We start from the raw sequence: 13,635 nt of genomic DNA, 5'->3' as shown, positions 1-13,635 counted from the left end.
AGGTGAGTCTTAAGTTTTTGTCGGAAGGAGCGGAAGTCGGTAGTAGTTCTAATATCGGGGGGGAGGTCATTCCAGAGGGTTGGGCCCATCACAGAGAAGGCTCTACTCCTAGGTGCCGCCCGTTGGCATTGCTTGGTGGATGGCACCCGGAGGAGTCCCTCCCTGTGTGAGCGAATTGGTCGCACGGATGTATGTGGCAGAATGCGATCCCGCAGGTAACTAGGCCCTGTGCCATGGAGCGCTTTGAAGATGGTAATCAGCACCTTGAAACGCACCTGAAAAACCACAGGCAGCCAGTGCAGCTCGCGCAGGAGAGGTGTTATGTGGGAGTACCTAGTACTCCCCATTATGGCCCGCACGGCCGCATTCTGAACTAGCTGTAGTCTTCGGGTATATCTCAAGGGGAGCCCCATGTAGAGAGCATTGCAGTAGTCCAGACGAGACATCGCCAGCGCATGAGTGACTGTGTGTAAGGCATCCCGGTCCAATAGGGGGCGCAATTGGCGCACCAGGCGAACCTGGTGGAACGCCCCCCTTGCCACGGCTGCCACATGGTCTCTCAAGACTCGCTGTTGATGACTCCTCTGGTCCACTGAAGGGGGCCCATCCACTCCGGATCTGAGCGATTTTATCCTGCAGATATTCTCCAAACTCCTCTGCTCTGCCCTGTAAAGGCGCTTCCTGTGGCCTCTGTGATAAGAGGGAGCGGGTTACCCGAAACAGGGCAGCAGGGCGGTTATCGGTGGATGCAATAAGAGCGGCGCAATGTCTACGTTTGGCCGCTCTTAATGCCACAAGGTAAGTCCTTAAATAGGCTCTTACCTGTGTTCGATCAGATTCGGAGCGCGAGGACCTCCACCTGCTCTCTAGGCGTCTCCTATGGCGTTTCATCACCCTCAGGTCCTCGGTGAACCAAGGAGCCAGGGTGGTTCGTTGCCGTAGGAGAGGCCGCAAAGGCGCAACCCGGTCCAAGGCCCCGGCAGCCGCCCTATTCCAGGCGGTCACTAGGTCCTCCGACCGAGAGCGGGTCAGGTCTACAGGAAGTGGCCCAAGCTCCGTCTGGAATCTATCCGGTTCCATCAGGCGCCTGGGGCGGTACCAGCTTGGACAGTCTGGTTCCGCCTCCCCACGGTGGGGGGTAGTGCCAGGGAAGTCGAGCCAGAGAGATGAGTGATCTGACCATGACAGGGGGGTAATAGCTACATCCCCTATTCCCAGATCACTCGTCCACTGTTCAGATACAAAAACAAGGTCCAGCGTGTGACCACCCTCGTGTGTGGGGCCCTGAATTCATTGGGTCAGGTCCATGGCTGTCATGGAAGCCATGAACTCCCGAGCTACCTCGGACGCTTCCCTCGTCGACGGCAGGTTGAAATCCCCCATGACCATAAGTTTGGGGGTCTCAACTGCCGTTTCTGAGATCAGCTCGAGGAGCTCGGGCAGGGCTGCTGATGAATAGCGAGGAGCCAAGTATACAATCAGCAGACCCCACTGCCTCCCTGGGCCCCATTTCACACCAAGGGACTCACACCCGGATATCTGAGGTACAGTGAACTCTCTTGGCTCCAGATCCTCCTGTATAACTACCGCCACCCCACCACCCTTACCCAGGGCCCGGGGCTGATGGAATGCATGGAAACCCGGTGGGCACATCTCCACGAGGGGTAAACCACCCTCGTGGCCCAACCAGGTCTCCGTTCTCCCTGCAAGGTCCAGCCCCCCCTCTGAGATCAACTCATTAATGAGGGGGGCCTTGTTGATCACGGACCTTGCATTGCAAAGCATCAGCCTCAGGCCCTGGCTCTGTAGTTCCTGGCCACCTAGGCTGCGGGGGTTGGTACAGCCGACCGGGCGTGTCCAACAGCCACGGTCTCCCAACCGACTACGAGATCTTCTTCTGTCCTCACACCCACCCCTCCCTACGACCGTTGTAATAGGGCAACCCTCTGTTGAAGTGTCATTCTCCCTCCCCCCCTACTACACTCACTTCCCTCCTGGACTCACCTGTTCGCCTGGCACTGGTCCCTCTCCTGGCCTGATTAACCCGCCCCCCCACCCTGGAGCCCCCTAAAAAGGATAAAAAACATTTCATTAAAAACCCCCTAAGTTTGCGCTTCCTCCACCTCTCTGGGTTCACAAACCCGTCATCAAGGTGGGCCCCGGAGGGGGCAAAGGGCCATGCCTGCGAGAGGGGGGACTCCCGCAGCTGGAGCAAGTCCGACCTCGAGTACGTAATGGTAAAAAGCTATGACAAAGTCAGGGTGCTGTTGATGTTAAAATCAGTAAGCCAGGATCTAATGGGAGGAAAGCAATGTCCACGATCACAACTAGGTGGGAAGATCTTATGTTGGCCAGGTGATCGGTTGGAAGATGGATGGTAAATAAATAGATGGAGGCCTGGGTGCGGTCCATTGTGGGCGGAAGAGGGCAGATAGTTTGTAGTAGCTAGTTGTTATAAAATAGCAGATGGCGAGGGTGAGAGGGGGAGAGGTAGTAGGAGGTGAAACGCCATAAGTCATAAATAGCAGGAAGTCAGCAGGATACCAGATGTTAAACGGGCAGATTATAGTCATCAGGGGCACCTGGGCACAAGCCATGGCAGGTAGTTTGCAAAAGGACAATAGATCTTAGTCTGCCAGGTTGGGGGGGGGCAATAGATCTTAGTCTGCCAGGTGGGGGGGGGCAATAGATCTTAGTCTGCCAGGTGGGGGGGGCTCCTGCCTGTCTCCAGGACAGGCCCTGTTCTGCCCCTAATGCAGAAGCCCTGTTCTGCCCCTCTTCCCCTTTCTGCCTGGTTCCAGCACACAGCACAGCTTCCAGCAGCTAGTCCTGGCTTCAACCTGCCTCCCCTCCTGGTCCGGGCGCTGTTCCAGCCAACTTACTGCCCTCTCGAAGGCCTTCCATCGGCATCCTGCGTCACGGGCCTCTCTCCGTCCTCGCGCTGCCCTCCGGTGGCCGCCGCCATAATCGGTCTCCAATTCCAAATGCAATCCCCATGTCAGCCAGTGCTTTCTTAATCTCCCTCTGGCTATTCGCCACCCTGACGGACCAAATTAGGTCTCAAAGAAAACCAGGGTGGTCGTTGACTCAATCCCGGCCCAAAAGGTCGAAAAAGGGCCGGCAGCAACCCCTCCTTTGTCAAAGAGCTCCGGAGCATTTTCAGAGCTCAGAAGTCAGCTGCCATTCCCCGGAAGCATGACGAAGGCACCCCCCCTTCCAGGTCCATCTTCTGTACACACAAATGCACGCAGACCCCCCACACACACACACACAGAGACCCACAGCACAGGGGACCCCAAAAGTTGTAAGAATTAGGACATCCTTTGTCTTCTTCAGCCAGGAATGCTCCGTTCCCCCAGCCTGACATCGTTCAAGGGAAGCCCCCCCTTCCTCTCCCCCCCGGACCCCAAAGTGGACCACAATTGAAGGAAGGAGAAGCAGGTCTTAAAAGGTGGGGAGTCAGTGTTGTCCCCCTCCCCCTATATATATATTTTAAAGGAGACCCTTTGAAGAAAGTGAAACTGCAGAAGACTTGGAGAGATGCCAGAATGTTTGGCTGCTTCCCACAGTTGCGCAATCTTTGGACTCCGTTCCCATTGCCAGCAGTTAAAAGGAGGAGAGATCGAGCAGAGAAGCAGCGAAGGAGAGCAGCAGATCCACCCTCCGCCGGGGATTCCTGACCCCTCCAACCAGGTGAGACCCCTCCCCAGAAACAGCTAGTTAGGAGCAGAGTGGAGCAAAGGAAGGGCATCTCCTGAGCCTATGGTGAGAAGCAGGCCAAGGAGATGCCCCTTTGACCCGAGGACGAGCAGTCCTTCCTTTCTGGGGGGATGCAAATGGGTGGGTGGGAGAGCTGAGACCCTCCTTGAGGAAAGGCAAGCAGAGAAGGGAGGAGAGAGATGGAGAGGAACAGATGTTGCCTTCAAAAAGTTGCAGGTGCTTCATCACCGGAAGCTTTCAAGAAGAGACTGGACTGCCACCTGTCAGAAATAGGTGTGGGGCCTCCTGCTTGGGGGGGGGAGTGGGTGGGTTGGACTAGATGACCTCCAAAGTCCCTTCCAACTCTGAACAGCCAAATTACCAGCCGAGATGCTAACATTAGGACCACCGGATCGGTCTTCCTTCCGTGTTAGCAGAGGCAGAGGAGGGACGGCTTAGAGAGAAGAGCAGAACCGAACAGAATCACAGAGTTGGAAGGGACCTTGGAGGTCATCTAGTCCAACCCCCCAGCACCCAAGCAAGAGACCCTAGGCCCTTTCTGACAGAGGACAGTCCGGTCTCATCTTGAAAGCTGTTGTTGTTTCACACAGTGCCACTTTCTAAAATAGTGCAAGGTGGGAGAAGGGTGAGACAGAAGCATTTGTGTCATTGGGGGGTGGGGGCGAGGGGGATAGGCCAGGTCATTTGGGGAGGGGGCTGGCATTTCCCCCCCCCAAAGCTCCTGAGGAGGCCTCTCCAGGCAGGCAAAGGAGGGGAGACTCAGGATTGGGGTGCAGGGATGGGACACCTCCTTCTAAAGCCCCCACACCCTTGCCACTCTCGATCCCATCTCCCTCCTCCCCCCAAACCCCCTCCCCGGGAATCTTTCCCGTAAGATGTCAAAGACCCCTGGAGGGACCAGGGTTGCCCTCTGCGCAAGGGGAGGTGGGAGGAGAGTGGGAGGAATTGGGGCTTTGCTCTCCTCCCTCCTTCCCTGAAATCCTCTTGCACATGCAGGTGTGGGACAGAGGGGGGGGGCATGGCAGACACCCCAGTGCTGGGGGGGGGGTCCAGGAAGGGGAAAGAGGAAGTTTGCAGCTGGGTACATGTCTGAGCATGTATGTGTGCTTAAGCACATCCTTCAACTGACTGCGGAACAAAAAGAAAATTTGGGGATGTCCACCAGGGACCTTTGTTCTTAGGGGGAAGGGAAGGACTTCTCTGGGTACCCCCTCCAACCCCCCTCCCCCCTCCCAAAACACCAGATCCAAAAAGCAGCCTTTTCCCTATCCCGATTGCCCAAGTCCCGATCCTGCATCACCCTCTGCTGGCCAAGAGAGGAACTGATCCCATCCGCCCTGAAAGGAATGTCTATGGAGATTTCCCCTCCTCCAGGTCGTGGTTGTCCCAAGGATGCTTTTTTTCCCCACAAGAGACAACTGGACTTTCTTGTTTTCTTCTTTGAAGACGTTGCGCTTCTCATCCTAGGAGCTTCTTCGGCTCTGCCTGAATGATGGGGAAGGGACTGATTGATGCTCCTTGCAGACAGCTGGTCATTTGCATCCTTTGAGAGCTGGGGTGTCAAACTCAATTTCATTGATGGCTTCATCAGTGCTGTAGTTGACCTGGGAAGGCTGGGTGGGCCCGGCCAGCTAGATGCCACTCCCCAAACTGCTGGCATGTTTCCTCTTCACACTGCATAGACCAGGACAGCCCTGCGGGCCGGATACAGCCACTTTGTGGGCCAGATCCAGCCCGTGGGCTTTGAGTTTGACACCCCTGTTTTAGAGAGTCATTGAAGGTTTTTTCTGTGCCCTCATGGTCACCTGAGCTGTGCAAATGGGGTGTGGAGCCTTCCTGGAACAGCTGAAAGGGCCGTGTTTGTAGGCTGGAGATAGATGACGTTGCATTCCTCCTCCTCTGTCGAGAAAGGGCTGTTCAATTTGGACGTAGGTGGCCTCCTGCACCCTTCTTTCAAACCGCCGATCTTCTCTGTCCCAAATGGGGACTTGGCTGCCTTCCAAAGAGGGACCTTGGTCTTTTCAATGCAAATGGACTGCTGAATCTAGTCCAGAGGGGTTTCTTCTACGTTGTGCCATGCGTTTGTAAAGTGGCTGTTTTGTTTCCCCAATGTACAGATCTGCACAGGGCTCACAGCTTTGTACTGCGTATATCATGTTGCTCAGTTTGTGTCTGGGTGTTTTATCCTTGGGGGGAGGCCTGCTCCTGCCTCAGGGTATTCTTGGTTTTGCTTAGTGACCATTCAAAGGTTAAGCAGCAATGAAGAAAGTGACCTAGGACCATTTTTCACACATGATCATTTAGCATCCATGTAGTCCTGTGATTTACAGGCAACTGACACACATTTATGACAGTTGCAATGTCCCGGGGGTCATGCGATCCCCTTTTGTGACCTTCTGACAAGCAAAGGGAATGGGGATGTCAGATTCACTTTGTGACTACTTTAAGAACAGCAGTGATTTGCTTAACAAACGCGGCAAGAAAAGTCGTAAAACGGAGCGAGACTCACTTAATAATAATAATAATAATAAAATTTATTTCTTAGCCGCACCCTCTCCCGAAGGACTCGGGACGGCGTACAAGAAAACACATAAAATACTTAGCGTATTTCTCACTTAGCAACATAAATTTGGGGCCCAATTGTGGTTGTAAGTTGAGGACTACCTGTAACCTGGAGAAAAGAAGGTCCCCTCTACATGGGAACCTCAATGCGGCTTCAGCAGTGCCCCCACGGTGACTGATGCCCCTGCCCCCTGCTCTGTCCAGATGGGCCTTTGCTCTGCCAAACCCGGATGGGCCACTCTGCCCACCCAGGAACTGCACAACCTTCAGCGTGTGGAGTGTGGCCTGTGTCCACAACTGTCCCCTTGAGAAGTCCTGGTTCTGCTGGCTCCTGCAGTGGCCCTTTGTGGGTCTGCAAGAGTCACACGATAAAGGAATTGTCAAGATACTTAAATGTATAACTGGACCAGTGGCTGTTGTGTAAAGAGTCACAACACAAAGCGATGGCTGAGTGACTAAAGCAGGGGTCCCTCGGGTTTCTGGGTTGGTGGCCTGCGGGGGAGCTGTCTTTACACGTGAATTGTGCATATGAAAATGGGGCCACGAGCGCCCAGGTGATGCTGCCACCCATGCGACACTGCGATGCTAGCATGCGTGTGTGTGTGTGGTGATGATAGCACCGTTAGGACACTGTGGGGCTAGTCCAACTGGGCATGTGTGCACTTGCGGCGACGACAGTGCCAGCATGACATAGTGATGCCAGTGTGAGTGGGTGGGGTGGGGGGTGCTCAGGGTGACAGTAGAGCCTGCACAACTCTCACGTCATCGGTAGCACTGGCACAACACTGCAACGCTGCCGCGATTGGGGGATTGTGCCCATGGAGACACGACATGGAATCTCTAGTGCCTGTGCAGCCCACACCAACACAGGATGGGGACCCCTGGATGAAAATGAGCTGACTACTGCATGAGGCAATTGGAACGGAGATTGGTGGCCTTGAGTGAAAAGGGGAAGTTTCCTTGTTTCCCGCCTTTATGCTCTGGATGTCCTGTTTGCCAGTGGCCCCTGGCCCCAGGGACGTGGACCGATAGCGGTCGGTGGCCTGTTAGGAACTGCTCCTTACAAGTGAGCAAAGCTTCCTCTGTGCGTTTGCGGAAGCTAGGTAGCGTGTGAAACCATCCTCCCCAACCCCCTCTTCTGGAGTGCATGGAAAATTGTCTTCCACGAAACCGGTCCCTGGTGCCCGAAAGATTGGGGACCGCTGCTGTCTGCTCTCCGAGATTTACCTCATGATGTTCCTGCTTTGTTGATTTACCGAACGATGCTCCTGGTTGCCTCTCTTATTGACCGTCAAGATATTCATTTATATAAAACCACATTCAGTGTCTGCGTCTTTGACTCCATTTGGACACTGGTGGTGCAATTTCCTGGCAGAAATCCCCTTCCCCAAATGCTTTACAGTGGTGGTATTTGGCCTGTGTACCCAACGGCCCTTTCTTGGAACTGCTTTCAGTGTTGGAGGGGGGAGATAAACCTGGGGAAGGGGCTTCAAGAAGGGGTATGAAATGTTCCCAGCACAACCCATAGAGACATCGGTCAATCACAGCTCCTATGGATGGTTCTTGTCTCCTGCCGGTCAGTAAAAGAGTCAGTGACATGCAGGAACCGAACATGGCCCAGGGTGAGGAAACCAGTGGCTGGCCCTGCCCCCACCTGTTTTTTGGCCTGTGGTGTTTTTTATGGGGGGGGGTGTTTGAGCTGTTTTCAGGATGTTTTTCAGAACAGCCTGAAAAATGGCCCCAAAATGGCCTGAAAACAGCCAAAAATATTGCCAAAAAATAGGTGGGGGTGGGGCCAGCCAGTATGGAATTAGCCCCAACCGGCTGAATCATACCTCAGCCTTTGAAGCGAGTGGCCAGGAGGCGGGGCTGGATGTGATGAGTGACATACCCACCCAGTCACATGATCAGGGGCCACGCCTACCCAGCCAGAGAACCAGATGTTAAAATTTTTCAGCCCACCATTGAATAGACCTAATTTATTCTCCATCAGAAAACAATTTGGCTGATGTCATCACAAAGCCGTGGAGTATACAAACACACAAAGATTGGAGTGGTTCTAAGACATGGGTGTCAAACTCACGGCCTGCAGCCACCCATACGCCTGGTTTACCGAAGGGGGGAAAAGTCCCGATACGTCACATGCCGATGATGTGATGACATGAGTTTGACACCCCTGTTGTAAGATATTTCATTTAATAACTCGAACAGCAAAGTGTACAATAGGCCAGAGCACACGGTTGTTGCTGATTGGTTGGAAGTCATGGTGGGGCCCTGCGTGAGGCAATCTACATTATGATTGGTTGTTGGGGGAGAAGGGGGAGTTTCTCTTTTTCCCACCTTTTTTCTCTGTGTCTGCTGCCCTGGGGTTTACCTGATGATTTACCTCATGATGCCCCTCCTTCCGTGACCATCTTGTTTACTGTATATTGTAAATATATATTCACTTATATAAAACTTCAAGGTCACCTCAGAGTTTTAGTTTGGACACAGGCTGCAGAACAAACCGAACTGACATCAGTGGGTGGAGTGTGGCTTGTGCCCACATCCTGCGTCCCCTCATCCCAGGTAGGAGCTGTCGGAGGAGTTCATGGATCTCGAGGAGCGAGGGAGATGGGTGCTGCCAGAGATGCGAAGGTATTCTCGAATACAGCTCGCCTGTCTGGAACCAGCCCTGCATATCAGACATTAACACAATCGAATGAGTCCAGAGACACTTCAAGAGGAGAGGCCTCCGCTCCTCTGCTCGTAACAGAATCCCTTAGGCCACCAGATTTGAAAATTTGGGCTTAGACAATTTATAGCTTCGCTGACTTTGATCCGACCTAAGTGTAGTACATAAAACTATCTGCTACAACATCCCACCTGTCAATGATTACTTCAACTTCAACCGCAACAACACACGAGCTCACAATCGATACAAACTTAGAGTAAACCGCTCCAAACTCGATTGCAGAAAATACGACTTCAGTAACAGAGTGGTCAACGCCTGGGATGCTCTACCTGACACTGTGGCTTCTTCCCCAAACCCCCAAAACTTCAACCTTAGATTGTCCTACTGTTGACCTCACCCCGTTCCTAAGAGGTCTTTAGGGGCCCCAGCATGCCTTCCGTCCCTGTCCTAATATTCCCTTGTATTCGTATTCATTTCAAGCATTCATAATCATTATACCTATAGCTGTTATCTAATTAATGCTTGATGAAATAAAATAAATAAAATAAAGTTGCAGATCTTTCTAGAAATCAAGAGGTTCATAGAAATTCCCTTTCCTCTCTACTCAAAAGTCTTTGGGCTTTGCGGTATTTTCCAAAACGGGAAGGAGGCTTCTCTGGGGATGGCCGGACAGAGCAAACAAGGGAATCCTCCAGGGGAAATGATGTCCCCCTTGTCCCATCTCTCTGGAGGTCCTCTGTCCAGCTACACATGGTGTTTTGGAAGACTGTGTTCAATTTATGACGTTCTTTTCTTCTGTTCCACGCAGGGGTCACCCTTTGGGACTACAGCTCTCTTCAGAAGGACCTGACCATCAAGCCTCAGCCCAAGACCGAATCTGAAGTCATTGCATCTGACAGCATTGATGACAAGGCCTCCGCCCTGGACATCTCGGCCTCCCTCAAGGCCAGTTTCCTGGGAGGGCTGGTTGAAGTGGGAGGGTCAGCCAAGTATCTTCATGACACCAAGAAGTCCAAGAAACAGGCCAGAGTCACTGTCCAGTACAAAACCACCACCAAGTATGAACAGCTGACAATGAGCCACCTGGGAATCCAGAATGTCTCTTATCCAGCCGTCTTTGAGCATGGCACAGCCACCCATGTGGTCACCGCCATCCTCTATGGAGCCCAGGCTTTCTTCGTCTTTGACCGAGAAGTTTCTTCAACGGAGACGGTGAAAAATATTCAAGGAAGTCTCCAGGTTACAGTCAAGAAGCTGATATCCATCACGGGAGAAGCAGAGGTCAAATTGACTGAGGAGGAGAAAGAGAATGCTCTGTGCTTTAGTTGCAAGTTCCACGGAGACTTTTCTCTGGAGAAAAATCCAGTGACTTTGCAAGATGCCATCACAGCTTATGAAACTCTCCCAAAATTGTTAGGGGAACATGGGGAGAAGGCTGTGCCTGTGTGGGTTTGGCTCTACCCTCTGACCAAGCTGGACACCAGAGCTGCTAAGATGGTCCATGAGATCAGCCTAGCATTGATCTTTGATGCTGAAAAGATCTTGGAGGAACTCAATGAAATGTGGATGCAAAGCAACGATCTAGCCAAGAATCCCATGGCTGAGACCTTCCCTGAGATCAAGAGGAAGATCCAGCAGTTCAAGGATCTGTGCAAGCAACACAGGCAGACTTTCCAGAAACAGCTGGCCAGAATGTTGCCTTCCATCCGGGGAGGAGGAAAGGAGGAAGGGACCCTGGTGGACCTCTTGATGTCCATCAACCAGTCACCCTTCAACAGCCAAAGACTCTGTGAATTTCTGGACTCCAAGAAAAGTGAAATGAACTTTGCCAAATCATATCTAACTATTCTAAATATTATAGAAGTTATCTCATCTCAGAACAAGCTGGAAGAAATAGTTCTGGACCCCAGAATGGATATGTGGTTTCCTTTATATTCACCTCTTTATATAAAAAGGAGCCGAAATGGCTCAACAGAAATTGTTGAGCTTACAGGATTGGCTTCAGGAACACTTCTCTCAAGAATCAGGTAAGTCCACAAGGTCCACTCTTGGGCAGGAGGAAGACACGGCCTGGTTTGAGGACAAGGAGAGGACCCGTAATGCTCGCCAAGCTGCCAAATCCAGACTTTTTCAGCATCAACCAATCCAATGAGAAGGTCCGCTTTGTTGTGGCCTCACTCCCAGATGTGGACAACCCAGGAGCCTCAATATACCTTTACGAAGATGGAGAGCTGCTCAGCAAGAACTTTGAGTTGCCCTCAAAACCTCTCCCTTTCCTGATCAGTGAACTGAGACATGAAAGCATTCAGCTGAAGTTTCAGCCAGCCGAATATGGAAAGGCTGCAATCTCCAGCTATCTGGTAAAGTACAAGGTTGCAGGGGAAGAAAACTGGAAGACCGTGAGGACAGAGGATGCCAGGGAGATGTTCCTGCTGAAAGATCTGACTCCAAACACAGAGTACCAGTTGCAGTACGCTGCTTGTTGCATTGTAGGCCATGGTAAAAGAAGTGACCTGAGCCTGCCCATAAAGACCCTTCCTACCAGCCCTCCTGAGAAATTGAGAATGGTCATTGCGGCATCTTCTGTCATCTCTGTGGCCTGGATGAGTCCCAGCATTGTTGCGTCAAGAGTTGTGGTCAAGGAGTACAAGGTGGAGTACAGAACGGTGGAGGCTGGAGTTGGGAAGGACCAATGGACTGAAAAAAGGACTGGGAGAAAAACAGAGTTTTACCCTATTGAAGGTTTGCAGCCCCAGACAGCATTCAGAATACGGGTGTCTGCTGTGTGTGATAGTGGAGCTCTGAGTGTCCCCAGTGAGGAGGTGGAGGTCTCCACATCACTGGAGGAAGAAGATGGAGGAAACGTAGCCTACCAATTCCTTCAGAAAAGCTCCCTGGTGGAGGAAAGACAGCCATTAGTGTTCGCCCTTCCTCTGGAGAAAGTCCCCTCAGATGCCTCCACCTCTTCTCTCTTGCACCAGCTTGGAAAGGAGAACCTGGAAGTGCCCAACAAAGTGATCCTGGTGATGGGAGCATCAGGAAGTGGGAAAACCACTCTGATCAACGGGATGATCAATTATATCCTGGGTGTCCAGTGGGAAGACAATTTCAGATTCAAACTCATTAATGAAACCCCCCAGAGAAGCAAAAGTGGAAGCAGGACGTCTGAAGTCACAGCCTACCTGGTGAACCATCAGAAGGGCTTCCGAATTCCCTATTCTCTCACAATCATTGACACTCCAGGATTTGGAGGCCCAAGAGACGCAGAGCAAGACAACTTGGTTGAGAAGAAGCTCCTGGAGTTTTTCTCCACCCCAGGGGGCATTGACCAGGTGGATTCTGAAGAAGAGTGGGGAAAGATGAGGCTTGAGACGCTGAGGAACATCCAACACAATTTTATTGAATATAACAGCAACTAGTAATACAGGAGAGAATCGCCCGTTCTTCTGCCTGACAGCTATTTATACAACGAGCTGTCAGGCAGAAGAACCAATCAGGGAAGCAGAACAGCCCGCCTTCAGCCATGCCGCGCCTGATTGGCTAAGGCGCGGCATGGCTGTTGCTAGCTGTCAACAGAGGGAATTCTCAACAACTTGGTTGAGAAGAAGCTCCTGGAGTTTTTCTCCACCCCAGAGGGCATTGACCAGGTGGATGCCATCTGCTTGGTGGCTCAGGCCTTCCTTTCCCATTCAACTCATGCCCAGAAATGCGTCTTTGATTCCTTGCTCTCCATGTTGGGAAAAGACGTGAAGGATAACATCCAACTCCTGATCACCTTTACGGATGAGGAGACCCCACCTGTCCTGGAGGCCCTCAAAGAGGCTGACGTGCCATTTGCTCAGGACAAGTCAGAAATCCCTCTGCACTTCAGATTCAACCATTCAGCCCTCTTTGGTCCACAAGAATACAGAGGAATCCGTATTGCTGCTTCTGAAATATTCTGGAAAATGAGCACTGAGAGCATGAAGGATTTCTTTGACTCGTTAAAGGTGCTGGAAACCAAGAGGTTAACCATGACCATGGAGGTCCTCAAGGAACGTTGGTCACTCGACGCTGCCCTGGAGGGGCTCCAGACCAAACTCCGAGCTGTTCTGATGGAGCTGGAGGAACTGAAAGAGATCCAGGTAGCCTTGGAGCAATGCACAATCGATGTAGTAGCCAGTCAAGACTTTGAGTATAATGTTGAAAAGTCTGTGAAAGAACAGATGTATGGCCCCGTAACATACTGCCCCTTGTGTTCCATAGTTTGCCACTACAAGTGTGACGTAAGTGGAGGATTTGAACACTGTGACGCTATGAACAATGATGGATACTGTCTCATTTGTCCAAGGCGCTGTCCTTCAGCAAAACACGTGGGCAAGTCTCACTACGAGAAGACCAAAGTCATCGTGGAGAGGAAGTTCCACACAGGGCTGAAGAGACGGTACGAAGTGGCCAAGGCCAAGAAGAGGACTCTGGAAGAAAAAATCGCAAGCCTTGAGGAGAAGTTCGATGAGATCAGACTCGGCATAAAGACCTCCCTGGATCAATCTGGTCAGTGTCTGGAGAATCTGCAGGAAATCACACTGAAACCCATCGCGCTCTCCATGCCAGAAGACCAGGACTTCCATATCCTGTCAGTAAAATGGGAGCTGAAGGTCATCCAATTCGTGATTGACATGAGGAGACTGGTTGAGAGT

Source organism: Natrix helvetica, assembly GCF_964273705.1.
Source record: "Natrix helvetica genome assembly, chromosome: W".
In the NCBI taxonomy this organism is placed as follows: domain Eukaryota; kingdom Metazoa; phylum Chordata; class Lepidosauria; order Squamata; family Natricidae; genus Natrix; species Natrix helvetica.
This window is presented reverse-complemented; position numbering follows the sequence as displayed.